The sequence below is a fragment of the Aulonocara stuartgranti genome (genome assembly GCF_965226115.1).
Source record: "Aulonocara stuartgranti genome assembly, chromosome: 22".
Classification (NCBI taxonomy): domain Eukaryota; kingdom Metazoa; phylum Chordata; class Actinopteri; order Cichliformes; family Cichlidae; genus Aulonocara; species Aulonocara stuartgranti.
The window spans coordinates 16,106,154-16,116,745 of NC_138957.1; positions in this window are offsets into that span (position 1 = coordinate 16,106,154).

A 10,592-nucleotide genomic window follows, 5' to 3' on the forward strand; every position below is an offset into this window, starting at 1 on the left:
TAATCTTTGATGGTTTGACCTTTTGTCCCAAAGATCCTATCCACTTGGCACAAAGCCTATACAAACTGTATTCCTGCATGATGGGTTAGTAAGAATGACTTCTAATTAATAATTGGTTGGTCAGAATGTATTCATATTTCTCACTGTGTGTATGTGTTTGTTTTAACATTTCTGTCAACACCAGATGAAATTTGTGCACCAGAAACCACACAGAATATTGTCAGCCAGCAGATAGCCATGTGGTTGCAGGGTCTTTTCCTATTCACTGTGGTATGGTCTCTTGGTGTTATCATAACTGGAAATAGTTGTAAGAAGTTTGATGTCTTCTACCGCAAACTGATCATGGACATGTATGATGAGCACCCTCGGCCCAAAACCATCAAACTCAAAAAGAATAATATCTTTCCTAAGAGAGGTAATGAAAATGTCTCACACAATCCCGAGAGGGTCTCTGCAAATGGGTCAGGGCAACGGAGGTTTATGAGTGTGTAGCCAAGGTTGTAGCCCCCAAAAAGTAAAGATTGAAGCTGACTGAGAATGAGCTGGTTGTGCAGATGGAAAAGCTGGCTGTGAAAAGAGCTGAGCTAAAAAAAGAAAAGAAAAAAAAGTGCAAGACCATCTACAGAGCCTGAATGATGACTTGTCAGCCATGATTAAAAAGAAGAACGAACTGGAGGACAACATCGAATTGTGTTCTCAGAAACTGATCAAGGCAGAGAAATGAATAGGAGGACTGGGGGGAAGAAGGATAGGTGGACAGAGGCTGCAAGGCAACTAGAAATTAGGTATGTGAAAATACGTATATGATGTGCTCATTTTTACTGTTAGTTCAGATGTATGGTCATGTGTGCCTGAGTTTTAGCATTAATCGGGTTTGTATCATATTTGTCTGTCTTACCTTGTGGCTTTTACTGTAGATTATCGTGTAGAATGCCAGGCACAGTGGCATATTGTATGTAAAGAGAAGAAAATCCCCTGCTCTGAGGACTTTACCCTCACTAACACCCAGAGTAGCCAGGTGGCTTCAGGGCATGGCAAATTGCGAGATTGCCAGTGGACTCGTTCTCCACAGACAATGGCATTGTTGTGTTTAACTCCCGTCGGTATTAACCCCCTGCTTTTGGCCTGGAAGGGAGCTACAAAGACTCTTTTATTATAAATCTGAATCATAAAAGGCTTTAATAAAGTCTGGCTTTGTGTCATTAGGTCTGCTGAAATTTGACCTAGATATGGGGGGCAGTAAGACCCAAACCATCTCCCTTGTTCAAGGGCAGAGACCCATAGCAGCTCGAATGATTGACAAAGCCATCAAGGAGGGAACCTGGGTGGTACTGCAGAACTGTCATCGAGCCACCAGCTGGATGCCCATTTTGGAGCGGCTCTGTGAGGAAACCTTTACTCCAGAGAAGACACACCCAAGCTTTAAGTAGCAGATTCTACATTTTTTTTTATTAATTTATTGCATCAATAACATAAAAAACCAAAATTATACATTTATGCTTTTCCACTCAGGTTATCGTTAACCAGTTACCCATCTGATAAGTTCCCAGTCAATATCCTGCAGAATGGGCTGAAAATGACAAACAAGCCTCCTAAAGGGATTAAAGCCAACCTGTTGCACTCATACCAGAGTCATCCCCATCTCTGACCCGGACTTTTTTGGTGGTTCCAAGAAACAGGTCATTTGGCAGAAGCTCCTGTTCGGCCTAACCTTCTTCCATGCTCCAGATGTTCCTTAATGAATATGAAGAGGTTCCACTGGAGGCCCTTACATACCTTACAGGTGAGAGTCAACATAGCAGTTTACTGAGCAGGTTATCAGTTAACACCAATGAAATGAGCAGCAGCAAATGAGGAAATGTGATTTTTTTTTTTTATGTGACCTTTTTTGTGACATTGTCATCTGTTAACTCTACACTGTAAGATATCCATAATTTTCAGTGATATTAGATGGAGCATCGATATTATCAGGCCATTATTCCCAAAGTACATACAGTTGCATTTAATAAAAGAACACAATAGCCACAGATTTTATTGTTAACCCAGAGGTGTTATGTGTCACCAGCAGTTTTAAGGGAGGACCCATGGTGCAAGACACTTAACACTTAACATTTATTTAATTAACTTCATGACAAATGATACAGCCATAGAAGTATTTCATCAGACAAAATTATAGTGGTGAGACAGGACTAGATATACCATGAGGGGTGACAGAAAACAAGACAGGTTGAAGCAACTATGGTGGAAAATAAAAAGGTGGGAAACAAAGTACAGCAATTAGACACAAAGAAAGAAAGTTTAAAAGCACAAAAGTAAATGTCACTGAGATGCACACAGAAACAACAAGGGGAGACAAACAACCACAGCTGACATTGAGAAAATGTCAAATATGAGAAGGATAACAATTAAATAAAAGAGGAGCAGCCAAAACTCAAACTCTTAACAAAACATCATGACAGAAGGATTAATTTGTTTTTAATTAGCAAATGTAATATATGTCTGTAATTAAATCTAGATTATCTTGAGCCTTGGAGAACCAGTCTGTCCATGATAGTCCGATCTGATAAAGAGTTGAATACAAAAACAATATATTTATGTATTCCAGACTTATGTAGACTACATTTGAAGCCTGCCAATTTCTGCTGATCCCTGTGTGTTCAGACTTAACAGTAACGCGGAAATCACCAAGGACAATCAAGAGACCAATCAGCTCTTAGAAGGAGTACTGCTGACACTTTGCAGGCAGTTGGGTGGGGGTTACCACCCAACTGCCTGGGTGGTATCATGAGGCTTCATGCTCTTGTCTGTTTGTGTTGTAGGAATTAGTAGATGAGCTTGCAGAGGACATCTTGTCTAAGCTGCCCACAGACTTTGGCATGCAAATGGTGATGGATAAATACCCAGTCAAGTATGAAGAGTCCATGAACACAGTTTTTTTTAACTCAATTTTTATTATAATTTACAACATTGCAACTTGTACTGGTCAATGTTCACAAGTAGGACAGTTACAGGAAAAAAAACCCCAACAAAAACAACCAAAAAAAACCAAAAACAAAAACTTTATGTAATATTAAATAACACGTGACAATCTTAGCCATAAATGAACAAAACGAAACAGACCTATGCTAAATTATTGAAACAGTAAAGCATGTATGGGTCGCCAACGCTCAGTAAACAATTCTCTCTGAATCCGCAGAGCATATGTTATTTCCTCCATTTGGTAAATTTCTCTTACTTTATCAATCCACATATTATATGAAGGTGGGTCAAGATTCAGCCATTTAATAGTAATACACTTTAGTGCTGCTGTAAGCAAGATTCTTAAGAGATACTTTTTATTGTTTCCCGCTAAACCATTTGGTAATACTCCTAAAATGGCTAGCTGTTGGTCTTTTGTTAATGGTTGTTGGAAAACTGTATTGAGAACTTTAAATATGTCATTCCAAAATGAGCAGATTTTTGGGCATGACCAGGATATATGTGAGTGGGTTCCTAAATAAGTACCACAATTTCACCAGCAGGTGTCAGGATTTGTAGGCTTCATTTTGGCAATTATCTCTGGGGTTCTAAAATATCTCATGACCACCTTCCATTTAAATTCTCTCCACAGCCCAGAATTATGAACGCTGTTTTGAGGCAGGAAGTCATCCGATTTAACAGGTAGCATTAACTTGTGATGCCATGCAGGTAGATGAAGTTGGGAAACAAATGTGTTGTGTTCACTGATCTGTTGAAATTCTTTACAATTCACCCTGAATCGCTCTCCCCTCCTGTCAGACTTACAGATGTGGTATGTGTCACGCTGGTAAAAATCAGAAAAGCTTTGAAGGGCCAAATTGCTATGTCTACTGAACTCAAGAGCATCTTTAACAGCATGCTGGTGGGCAAGGTGCCCGCTATGTGGGCGGCCAAGTCGTACACTTCTTTCAATCATATGCGGAGTTACATGACTGATCTGTTAGCCATGCAGGCTACAGTTTCTACAAGTAAGATTTATGATTGTTGTGAGTCACCTAGACCATGACCATCTTTGGAATATGACTGCCAAAATAAGTGTTGCACATACTAAAGAGTTGAAGGTCAGCAGCATACTATGTGCAGCTTGCTAGGTCTTCAGTTATTGTTCAGATATTCAGAAAAAATGCATGCAGAAAAAGTACAAGCAAAAACACTGAGAATATGTATTATTACTAACGATCTATTGTCCTGCATTTTAGCTGTGACTATTTTTTTATTGTCTGTCATAACAGAATTAGATAGATAACGGCCAACCTACACGTCTTGTGGCTCTCCAGCTTCAGAATTTTGCCAGGAAGTACAACATCCCCATTGACTACACCAGTTTTGAATTTGAGGCATGTATTTCTATTTCTAACTTCCCTCTGTGTTTTTGGTCATATTCACTCCGATTGATCTAAAGATATTTTATACTTACACCTTTGAGCTGTATTCCAGGTAACTACGGAAGAGTCGCAAATGGATGAAAAGCCAGAGGACGGAGCTTATATCAAAGGTCTGTTCATGGAGGGGGCACGCTGGGACAGGCAGAACATCGGAGAGTCTCTCCCCAAGATTCTGGTTGACTCTTTGCCCAAGCATAAACCAGGAGAAATGGACAAGTTTTGACATGAAAACATATGTATGTATGTCCTCTTTACAAAACCAGTGCCCGCCGGGGGACTTATACACATTTTATGCATCTTAGATGACTTTAGATTTCTCCAACCATTTTAACTTTTACAAATTGAAATATGCAAAACATCATACCAACACAAGAACAGAAAGTTAAAGAAAAATTAAATAAATTAGAAAAAACAAAACAAAAAGATTTTTCTTTCATTTATAAGGGTGGGGGGGGGGGGGGGTGGGGGGGTCACTTAAATCTTATGTCTACATTAAATAAAAGCATTGCAGTATTAAATAAAATTATTACAGTATTAACCCATAGAGATGCAGATGGAGACGTGGGAGATTTCCAAATACGTGGAATACTGTGCCTAGCTCAAAGGGAACAGGAAGCCAAGATCTGTTTCCTGGGGAGATATATTAAGAGGGGTCATTGGAATTCCAAATATGGCAATTAGAGGGGCTAATTTGTGCAAACTTGGACAGAAGAAAAACATGTGGCTTAAATGGCAAGGGGAGGTTTGGCATCTGTCACATTGGTCTAGAATTGAAGGAAAGATTTTAGATAAACAAGATTTTGAAAAATGGACTCTGTTTATTACTTTAAACGGTACAAGCTGTAGCCTAACACATGGTGTACTTGAACGTATTGGGAGATTCACCTTTCCCCACCATGATTCAAAAAGTTCTGATTTTACTTGATGAGTCAGATTCGATCGCCATAAGCGTATGATAGTATGACTTTTTGTTAGGCCTAAGAGCCAGAATTATCTACAAACCCATTTTGAGACATGAAGTCCGAGATTGATTTTGACATAGAGGACTGAGTAAAGATACGAGGTGAGGAGCGGTCTGATGTTGGGTTCATTACACAATTTAGGTCCCCGGCGAGAATTAAACAATGGGTATCAATAAAAGGAAGAGTGCTAAATAGGTTATTTGTAAAATCTGGGTTATTAAAATTTGGAGCATAAATGTTTACTAATAAAATGGGAGTATGAAATACACTACCAGCAAATATAAGAAATCTAGCATTTTTTATACTTTATTATTTTAAAAACTGTAAAATGAACCGTCTTACTAATTAAAATAGCTGCTCTTCTGGCTTTAGAGTTAAAAGCTGAATGAAAGGTCTCCCCAACTGATGAATACTTGAGCTTGAAATGATGTGTATCCTGCAGGAGTGTTTCTTGTAAAAAAAATTACTATATCTGGGTTTAGATCTGAAAATATTTTAGAGCGCTTCACCAGGTTGTTAAGGCCTTTGATGTTCCAAGTAAAAAATCTGACTGAGAAAGACCTTGATGAAGCTTGGATAACAGGGGACATGCAATCAGTTGTTAATGGTAGAAGTGAATAGACCCCCCCCCCCCCCCCCCCCCAAAAAAAAAAAAACAACCAAACAAAAATTCAACAAAAACAAAGGCCGCCCATCCCTCCCTCTCCTTGCTTGCACTCTGTCCTTCCTCAAACGAAGGAACGGTGCAGACTCCTGACAAACTTGTGCTAACAGCTAAATGGCGCAATAGGAAAATACAAAAACACCTCTAAGTGCTGGGTGAGTCCTGCAGAACTGGACAAGTAGTATAAAAAACACTATTCTCGGGAACCAAGAATGCCTGCGGTGAAAGTACTGTGTTTAAATTAAACCCGTAAGGAACAAACATTTCAAAACCGACCATGAACTTCTTTCTAGTAAAGCCATCAAACTGTCACAAGTGAATGGAGTCATCTTTCTCTTCACCTGTTAACCCACTACACCACACAATCTGCGTAGGAAACATTCAGTCATAAATATCAAAATATAAGAGTGCGCCTTATCAGGCTGAATGAGCGGCAGGATTTATTGAAATCAAACACTAGATGGCAGCAAAGGAAAAGCACTGTTTGTATCATTTTTAACAAAGTGCAACGGGGACTCACAATACTGAATGCCTTTGCACAATGCGTCTTGAGTCAGATACATTTTCTGCAAATAACAAACATTCATGTGTCCATTCATCAGATAACTCTGAAAGGAAACACTAGTGTTGATATATTTCTAGCAAGCAGATTCAAGTTTGTGCAAGCATGACAGCAGGTCATCTATCTCCGCTCAGGCCCAATATGATGCCAAATATCTGCTTCACCAACCATGATTGAAAACTGGCTGAAGTGACAATAATTTTCCCCCATGACAGCAGATTTATGGTCTAATTATGAAATGCTGAAATTCAATATTGGATTCATATTCTCTGCATACGGGATGCCACAAATCACCATTGAATGTTTTCACGAAAGACCCGGCTCATGTATATGGCGTTATTTTTGTGCCACTATTCTGAGCGCACGTAAAAAAGGTTTGCAGGTGCAAGTGTTGCATTTTGAGGAGAAATTTATTTTGAGCGAAGAAAAGCTGAATTTGAGTGAACAAAATTCATTGCTGCATGCAAAAAATGTATATCCGTGTTTGCTATTATCCATATACACACGCACAATAGCAGCCCCTCTCGCTCAGTTTTTGTATTTCCGCTCGCAATGTGTCGCTCACGCTCTCAACATTTCTGCCCGTGCACGCTCAACTCTTTCTGTACACCGTTATATTTGTGCCACAAAACCAGCCAATCACAGACTTGGATGCAAAAAAATCTGATTGGCTGTTTTTGTCTCCAATCAGCTCGAAAGGACGAAATGCAATATCCCAGAATCCATTTCGTCCAAAGCTCAAACGAGGCAGTGGCGGAGGAACACAGAGTGGCGGAGTTTGAAATATTACTCTTTGTGGGACACAAAATAAACTTTTAAGATATTTTCATGTTAGAATGTAGCTGTGTGAACTTCAAATATCTGCTCGATTTATCAAGACATCACATATTTGCATAAGTGCTCCAACGTTTTCGGAGATGCCTGTTACCCACCAGCTGACCGGGTGGGAACTCGGGTTAAACATAATATATAAGGCTGAACTGACAAAAAAATCACCAACTACACCACCAGGTATTATTGGAAAAACCATAAAGCCTTTGAACGAAAACAAACGCTGTTGTGACAGTGATGTACACTGTCTTGTTGGTATATATGTATGATTTGTATCACCTTCATGTTTCCAGCTTTACAGCTGTGGCTCCAGCAAACATCAGCTGATACTAGAAATTAATTTTAAATAAATTCTAACAACAGCTGATCAATTTTGAACGTGCTGCTGTTGTCGTTTAGCGCAACATCCGCTGGTTTCCTGTTTCTGGCGCAAAGTGGGAGATAAACAAACAAGAGAGACGATCAGCTGATCATTGATCAGTTTCATGATTGAAGTAGCAACAGGAGAGGGAGGGAGAATGAGGAGAGAAGAGGCAGCTAAGACAGAATAACTCCAGCTTTGTGTCTTTTTTATTCTCGCTGAAGTCTTTTCCCCTCAATACGGATGTATTGTAATTGGTCCAGCCCAGAGTTGATTATTACCAGCTGGCTAATCCACCACCTTTCATTGTTTATACCATTACAAAAACAAACAAACTAACATAAAAATGAAAAATCACCATTGGCCCACCGGGCAAATGCCGGGTAAATGCCCAATGGCCAGTCCAGGTATTCGGTCAGCTGGTGGGTAACAGGCATCTCCAAAAACGTTAGAGCACTTATGCAAATATGTGATGTCTTGATAAATCGAGCAGATATTAGAAGTTTACACAGCACCATTCTCGCATGAAAATATCTTAAAAGTTTATTTTGTGACCCACAAAGAGTAATATTTCAAACTTTGCCACTCTGTGTTCCTCCGCCACTGCCTCGTTTGAGTTTTGGACGAAATGGATTCTGGGATATTGCATTTCGTCATTTCGAGCTGGTTGGAGACGAAAACAGCCAATCAGATTTTTTTTGCATCCAAGTCTGTGATTGGCTGGTTTTGTGGCACAAATATAACGGTGTACAGAACGAGTTGAGCGCGCACGGGCTGAAATGTTGAGAGCGCGAGCGACACATTGCGAGCGAGCGCAAGTGCAAAAACTGAGCGAGAGGGGCTGCTATTGTGTGTGTGGATAATAGCAAACACTGAAATACATTTTTTGCACGCAGCAATGAATTTTGTTCACTCAAATTCAGCTTTTCTTCGCTCAAAATAAATTTCTCCTCAAAATGCAACACTTGCACCTGCAAATTTTTTTTACGTGCGCTCAGAATAGTGGCACAAAAATAACGCCATAATATGTAAACCTTTGCAAAGGGATTTGTTTTAGCATTTGAAACCCCAGGGTGTAGTTTCACAAACTCCAACACAATAACTTTAGATCAGGTGGCTGCTGAGTGGTGCTCACTGGCTGTATTTATGTCAGCATTGCTTGATGTTCCCTGTGGTCAGCACTTGTGAGTTTAAACATAAATAATCTGACATCTGAATCCAGCTGCTGCACCATTACCCACCACATTGCCTAGGTCATAAAATATTGCAACCTTAAATGTATGTCTAATACAAATGGAGCTGATGGAGGTGGACGTGTCAAATGCTCCAAACTTAAGTGATGACGCATGTCCAGCAGCTGTGGTCTGCAGTGTGTATATTCTCAAAAATACAGAAGAATCGCAGTGTTTTGGGGAACTCTTGCAGTGAGGCAAAACATTAAGGATTCCAGCTTTGTAAAAGCCGTTATCTCCTCACCACAGGCCTCCTTAAGCTAATGTGTAAATGTCTACCAGAAAGAGCCCCCAGGAGAATAATATGATCGCATCCCTTTAATGAAATGACCAAAGTGAACCGTCAAAGCACAGGCATCTCTTCCTACGCTTGATAGAAGAGTGACACCTTCGTTCAGTCAGAATAAGACTACAGAAATTGTGCTTCAGGTCTATGAGCAACGGCACCCTGGAGTCCACAGTCATTATATTATGTTAATGCAAAGCTGATAAAATGCAAGCCTCTCCTGCTTCTTCAGATAAGCTACTGTTTAATGATTATATATATATATATATATATATATATATATATATATATATATATATATATATATATAGATATATATAGATATATATATATATATATAGATATAGATATACACACACACACACACATATATATATACACATATATATATACACATATATATATATATAATTAATACTGTATTTTATTACGGTGTTATTACACTGAAAATGGGGAACTGCTGTCTCATTAATCACACAACTGTTTAATTTTTGTAATGTAGCAGTGGCTGTTGCACTGAGCTTGTTTTTGTGCAAGAATGGCAGTGAGTCAACAATTAAAAGGACCAGGGTTTTTTTTTAAGGTACTTTAGACCAAGTTTGTCCTGCAGAAGCACATAAACAGTGCAGCAAAGGACAGAGTGACATTATATGATCTGGCTACACTTTTCTCTGAGTGTCCTTTTATTCTTAGAAAAAATGGACCTATTTTATTAGGCTTTTCCACTCAGGAAATCATCTTGGCAGCTATCCCTGTAAGTAATGCATCACAGTAAATTGCCCCTGTGTTCTCCAGCATAATCCACAACCTTTCTAATGACTTTTAAAAGGACAATACTTTGTCCTCTGTGTTTTTTAGGACGATACATTTTTGGACATGACACTTTTTTTGCTTTGACATCAAGGCACAAAAGTTACTGGACAACTAACTGACAAACTTTTTCATGGCCAACTGAGACATGTGCCCTCATTATTTTGAGATGGAATCAACTGCATGTCCTTTATCCAAGTGTATTTGATAGTTTTCACTGGACGCTTTTATGAGGTCCAAAGAGATGTTGAAGTAAGTTAGGGAACACATCATTAGGCCGAAAAACCAAAATAAAGCAATCAGAGAGACAGCAAAGACTTTAGCAGTGGTCAAATCGACATTCTGATTCACTTTTAAAAAGACTGAAGACCAAAAGGCCTGAAGGCGACTGAGGCCAGTGCATGATTGCAGAATCATTTCCTCGAATAAGAAAAACAGTTCACACTTCTAACCAAGTAAAGAAAAGTCTCAAGTTGGTAGT